This window comes from Adiantum capillus-veneris, chromosome 7 (genome assembly GCF_014529385.1).
Source record: "Adiantum capillus-veneris isolate H3 chromosome 7, ASM1452938v2, whole genome shotgun sequence".
NCBI classification, from domain to species: domain Eukaryota; kingdom Viridiplantae; phylum Streptophyta; class Polypodiopsida; order Polypodiales; family Pteridaceae; genus Adiantum; species Adiantum capillus-veneris.
In genome coordinates this window covers 163,550,935-163,557,783 of record NC_140937.1, presented here as the reverse complement: position 1 = coordinate 163,557,783, position 6,849 = coordinate 163,550,935, and positions in this window count along the sequence as shown.

Here is a 6,849-nt window from a genome sequence, read left to right as displayed (position 1 = left end):
AGAGTGCTGACGCTACCGCTCATGATGATGGGATCCCAACTCTTGATGAGTCCAAGGCTATTGATGAATATAGCTCAATTATCAAGGAGGCATTGACTACTGCTAAAGATATTCCAACTATTGATGAGGCAAGAGATACTGATGAAGACATGCCAACTGTTGATAACACAAGAGGTGCAAATTCCAAGGGGAAGGGCACAATAGATGTGATGGAGAGGAGGATGATGCACATTACTTTTGTATAAAAATTATAAAACAAAGGTGGTAAAAAGGAGGGAGGTAATGCAAAGAAGGGGGGAGCACAGGAGATGTCAAGAAGAAGAAAGAGGGGGAGGATGATCCAAAGCAACAATGTGCAACAAAGGTGACCAAACAAGCAGGAGGTAGTGCCAAAAAAAGGGGGGAAGGGGGGGGGGGGTTTGATGCAAAGGGGGAGACGACGAAGATTGATGAGTCTAAAACTACAGAGGAAGGTAAGGCTATGAGGAATACACCTTCTATGGGTGACGAATATGCAAGTCAAGAATCTGACTCAACTACTCTATCGAAGCTTTTTATTCTGAATGGACCAAAGTGCCCTGCAAGTCATGGTTTGAAGCCAAAATATTGTTCAATAAGGCTTAGTCCCCTAGGGTCTTTTATAGGGTTCAACACCAGGTTTGGTACTTCATACTACCAAAATTCATACTTTATACTTCCAAATGGTCTGCATAAGAGTACCAATTTTGATACTATCAACAATAGAAATCTTTCTTATAAATTATTTGGTCTTTCATGTTTGTCTTTCTCATAAGGTCCTTGTGGAATCAGATAATGCTATATGTTAGCTTTTATTTTACACAACACCAGATTTGGTATTTAATACTATCAAATTGAAAACTTTATACCAAGAAAAAGATCAATCTAGTAGTACCAATTCGGTTTTATCCAATGGATTGTTTCTATCTTTAACTTTTTAGTTGAAATTGAAAGTACTTGGTACCAATTAGACCTTTAAGTGGTTTCAAGAAGGTAACGTGTTACATTATTTTGATAATGCTCAATCCCAAAATTGGTTGTGCTGTGTCAATTTTATGATATAGTGCCAAACAAGTACCTCTTTATATTATTTACATTTTATTGGTATTGTAGGTTCCTATACTTAGAAATGTCAGTTGTATTTGTCATATTCAAGTTGTTGAGGCAATTAATGTCCTTGGATTTCACTCCTTTGAACTTTAAGTATTGTGGAAAAGCAGCATCCACCCCCGATGATCAAGGCACCAAAATTAACCTATATATATATATATATATATATATACATACATACAAAATGTCCTTCCATGATATAATGCATCTAGCATAGATCAAATCATGTGTATCATCATGAGAATCCTCCAGATTCCCACAACAAACATATAATTCATTGCAGATGAGACCCTAGAAGCTCCCAAATAAAAAATGATGACCTGCATTGTAAGTATTTAGACACTGCCCCAAGCCAAAAATTTGGAGGTGAGATATTTCTTGCATCAAATTTCATCTTATGAGCCATATGGAGCTACCTTAATTACCCCATATTAGACACCCTGATCAAAATCTATGCTTTTTTTGTGTAAGCTTCAGCTTACGAGGGCGTCTGTTGGGGTAAACCTTAGCTTACCCTCATGGTGAGAACACTCCCTAAAAGCCAAGCATGCACCATTTAAGTACATGGTCACATTTTCCCTACGGAACATGCAAAACTTCACACATGCTACTCATTCCATACACACGTGTTACACTCTTGATGGCCACATGCCACTTGTGGAAGCTCACACTACCCTTGCCATTTTCACTTGTGGTGCATATACATTCAACCATTGATTACACTTCTCCACATTGAGCCTATAAATGGCCAATAACCAAAGCTTGTAACTTTCTCTCTAATTCTCATTAGTCAATCAAGTTATTTTCATTATTTCATTGTGTATTGATCTCCTTCTTTAGTCTACTCCTAATTATCTATTGGCTATGGTGAAACCATGAATGCCAAAATGGTGTATCCAGCATAGCCCAACAAGTGGTATGAGAGCATGGTGTGAGATCAACACCTCCTATTCAAATCACTGTCATATGATCCTAGTAGGTTAGAGTTAGCGTTAGAATGCATCTATAGCGCTAAAACAATTTGAATGTCATTGGATATGTGCAAAGGCTAAAGACCTTTGGGCCACTACCAAGACATACGAGAAAATTGAGCATTAGGAGCATCAATCCCCCCGCTAGATCACTCAGTTTTCTCCTTGCCGTTGTGATCGTAATCAATTTCATTACTTTTGCATTTACTTGTTTGATTCTATGCACGTTGCAACACTCTAATTTTCAGTCTTCCAAAGAGCCATCAAGCTATAAATTTGGCTAAGATTAGAGTTCTCAATCAAGTATGTGTGGGTGCTCATTTGGAGTTTTTAATGTGTGGACTAAAAGCCAAAACCAATACGCAAAAAAAGTATTCTTGGTGGGATCTGAGCTTCACTAAGCTCAGATCCATGTTGTGTCACTAAGCTTCACTAAGCTCAAAATGTTGTGTCACACCCATGTCAAGTGGCCATTTAACCTCTATTTACACCCTCCCCTCTACTCAACAATTGATAGTGATGGTCACACCATTATACACCACGTGTTGCTTTGCCATTAGATCCCACATGGTTGCAATGTGTGCCCAAAATGGTGTATCCACCATAGCCCAGCAAGTGGTATCAAAGCATGGTGTGAGATTAGCACTTCCTAATCAAATCACCCTTATATGATCCTAATAGGTTAGAATTAGCATTAGAATGTATCTATAGTGCTAAAACAAGCTGAATGTCATTGGATATGTGCAAAGGCTAAAGACCTTTGGACCACTACCAACACATATGAGGAAATTAGAGTTCGTAATCAAGTATGTGTGAGGTCTCATTTGGAGTTTTCAACATGTGTATATGTGTGGACTAAAAGACAAAACCAATACATTGAAAAAGAATTCTTGGTGGGATCTGAGTTTCACTAAGCCCCAAAAATGTTTCGTCGTGGTCATAAACCCTGCAAGACGGCCTCATCGGAGAGCCTTGAAGACTTTGCTACTGCAGCCACCAAATTTTGAAACCACAATGCCATACCATTACCCCGTCCATAGCCATGGCCCTACCAAGATACTGCTCACATCAACACTCTAGTCCTGGTTGTCTATAGCCGATTGCCACTAACCTATGGCATCTATTGCTACTTACCCTTGGATGCTCACACCCAATATCCTATGGGCATTTAACCTCTATCTACACCTCCCCTCTACTCAACAAACGACAGTGATGGTCACACCATTATACCGCATGTGTTGCTTTGCCATTATATCTCACATGGTTGCATTGTGTGCCTCGTTACAGTGGCTCCACTCCTTGCGTTCCTACTCAAACTATTGCAACATTGCTCAGCTGGAAAAATCTCTTGCTCGTTTACAAATAAAGACACTCACCCATTGGCCTCGGTGCGCTCACCGCCCATGCTCATTTTGGATGCGCTGTCGATCGCAAATACCAAAAGAAACTGAAGATATTATTATTTTTTCCTCATAATTTGGGGTTTAAATATTTGTGTAGGATGGTATTCTGACTCGTTAGTCCCTTGGCTTTGCACACTCCTTCTTGGGCAACCTTGGATTCCCACGACACACAATGTAATACAAGGCGGCCTTTTCCTGATTCTCAAGAATTCAAGGTTTGGATATATTTGTTATGTATGCACAACTCGAGTCATCAAAGTTCCTTCAAAGAAGCATAGCCATTTGTGCGATTCAAACCATACCTACTTTCGAGATCGTAAAGGGTTATAGACATTGTGATGTACTTGGGTAAGACCACCCCATGATCGAAGCACCAATACAAAATGTCCTTCCATGATATAATGCATCTAGCACAGATCAAATCATGTGTAGCATCATGAGAATCCTCCAGATTCCCAAAGCAAAGATATTAATGCATTGAAGATCAGAGCCTATCGAAGTTCCCAAAACAAAAATGATAACCTACATTGTAAGTGTTTAGAATCTATCCCAAGCCAAAAGTTTGGAGGTAAGATATTTCTTGCATCAAATTCCATCTTATGAGCCATATGGAGCTACCCTAGGTACCCCCATATTAGACACATTGATCAAAATCTATACTCTTTCGTGTAAGCTTCAGCTTAGGAGGGCGTCTGTTGGGGTAAGCCTTAGCTTACACTCATGGTGAGAACACTCCCTAAAAGCCAAGCATGCACCATTTAAGTGCATGGTGACATTTTTCCTATGGAACGTGCAAAACCTCACACATGCTACTCATTACATTCACACATGTTATACTCTTGATGGCCGCATGCCACTTGTGGTAGCTCACACTACCCTTGCCATTTCCACTTGTGGTGCATATATATTTGACCAATGATTGCACTTCTCCACATTGAGCCCATAAATGGCCAATAACCAAAGCTTGTAACTCTCTCTCTAATTTTCATTAGTCCAGCAAGTTATTTTCATTCTTCGTTGTGTATTGATCTCAGTCTCTAGCCTACTCTTAATTATCTATTGGCTATGGTGAAACCATGAATGCCAAAATGGTGTATCCACCATAGCCCAACAAGTGGTATGAGAGCATGGTGTGAGATTAGCACTTCCTAATCAAATCACCCTTATATGATCCTGGTAGGTTAGAAATAGCATTAAAATGCATCTATAGCGCTAAAACGATTTTAATCTCAGTCTCTAGCCTACTCTTAATTATCTATTGGCTATGGTGAAACCATGAATGCCAAAATGGTGTATCCACCATAGCCCAACAAGTGGTATGAGAGCATGGTGTGAGATTAGCACTTCCTAATCAAATCACCCTTATATGATCCTGGTAGGTTAGAAATAGCATTAAAATGCATCTATAGCGCTAAAACGATTTTAATCTCAGTCTCTAGCCTACTCTTAATTATCTATTGGCTATGGTGAAACCATGAATGCCAAAATGGTGTATCCACCATAGCCCAACAAGTGGTATGAGAGCATGGTGTGAGATTAGCACTTCCTAATCAAATCACCCTTATATGATCCTGGTAGGTTAGAAATAGCATTAAAATGCATCTATAGCGCTAAAACGATTTGAATGTCATTGGATATGTGCAAAGGCTAAAGACCTTTGGGCCACTACCAAGACATACGAGGAAATTGAGCATTAGGAGCATCAATCCCCCGCTAGATCACTTAGTTTTCTCCTTGCCATTCTTTCTAATTGTAATCAATTTCATTACAGAATTTACTTGTTTGATTCTATGCACGTTGCAACCCTCTATTTTCAGTCTTCCAAAGGGCTATCAAGCTATTAATTTGGCTAAGATTAGAGTTCTTAATCAAGTATGTGAGTGCTCATTTGGAGTTTTGAATGTGTGTTTGTGTGTGGACTAAAAGCCAAAACCAATACGTTGAAAAAGTATTCTTGCTGGGATTTGAGCTTCACTAAGCTCGAAAAATGTTAACTCACACCCATGTCCTGTGGCCATTTAACCTTATCTACACCTCCCCTCTACTCAACAACTAACTGTGATGGTTACACCATTATACACCACTTGTTGCTTTGCTATTAGATCCCATATGGTTGCATTGTGTGCCCAAAATGGTGTATCCACCATAGCCCGACAAGTGGTATCAAAGCATGGTGTGAGATTAGCACTTCCTAATCAAACCACCCTTATATGATCGTAGTAGGTTAGAATTAGCATTATAATGCATCTATAGCGCTAAAAAAAGCTGAATGTCATTGGATATGTGCAAAGGCTAAAGACCTTTAGAACACTACCAAAAGACATACGAGGAAATTAGAGTTCTTAATCAAGTATGTGTGAGGTCTTATTTGGAGTTTTGAACGTTTGTATCTTTGTGGACTAAAAGCCAAAACCTATACGCTGAAAAAGAATTCTTGGTGGAATTTGAGCTTCACTAAGCTCCAAAAATGTATCGTCGTCGTCATAAACCCTGCAACACAGCCTCATCGGAGAACCTTGAAGACTTCGCTGCTACAGCCAATAAATTTTGAAGCCACAATGCCATACCATTACCCAGTCCATAGCCATTGCCCTACCAAGATACTGGTCACGTCAACACTCTAGTCCTGGTTGTCTATAGTTGATTGCCACTAACCTATGACATCTACTACTACTTACCCTTGGATGATCACACCCATGTCCTGTGGCATTTAGCCTCTATCTACACCTCCTCTCTACTCAACAAATGACAATGACTACTCCATATGACAGCCATTAGATCACACATGGTTACGTTGTGTGCCTGCTTACACTGGCTCCACTCCTTGCGCTCCTACTAAGACTATTGCAAAGATTGCCCAATTGGAAAAATCTCTTGCTCGTATACAAATAAAGACACTCACCTATTGGCCTCAGCGCGCTCAGCACCATGCTCACTTTGGATGCACTGTCGACCGCAAATGCCGAAAGAAACTGAAGATATTAAATTTATTTTTCCCTATAATTTGGGGTTTAAATTTTTATGTAGGAGGCTATTCTCACTCGTTACTGCCTTGGCCTTGCACACTCCTTATTGGGCAACCTTGGATTCCCACGACACAAAATGCACTACTAGGGGGCCTTTTCCTGATTCTCAAGCATTCAAGGTTTGGATATATTTGTAATGTATGCACAACTGGAGTCATCAAAGTTCCTACAAAGAAGTGTAGCCATTTGTGTGATTCATGGCATACCTAATTTCAAGATTGTAAGGGGTTATAGACATTGTTGATGTACTTTCGTAAGACCACCCCATGATCGAAGCACCAATACAAAATGTCCTTCCATGATATAATGCATCTATAACAC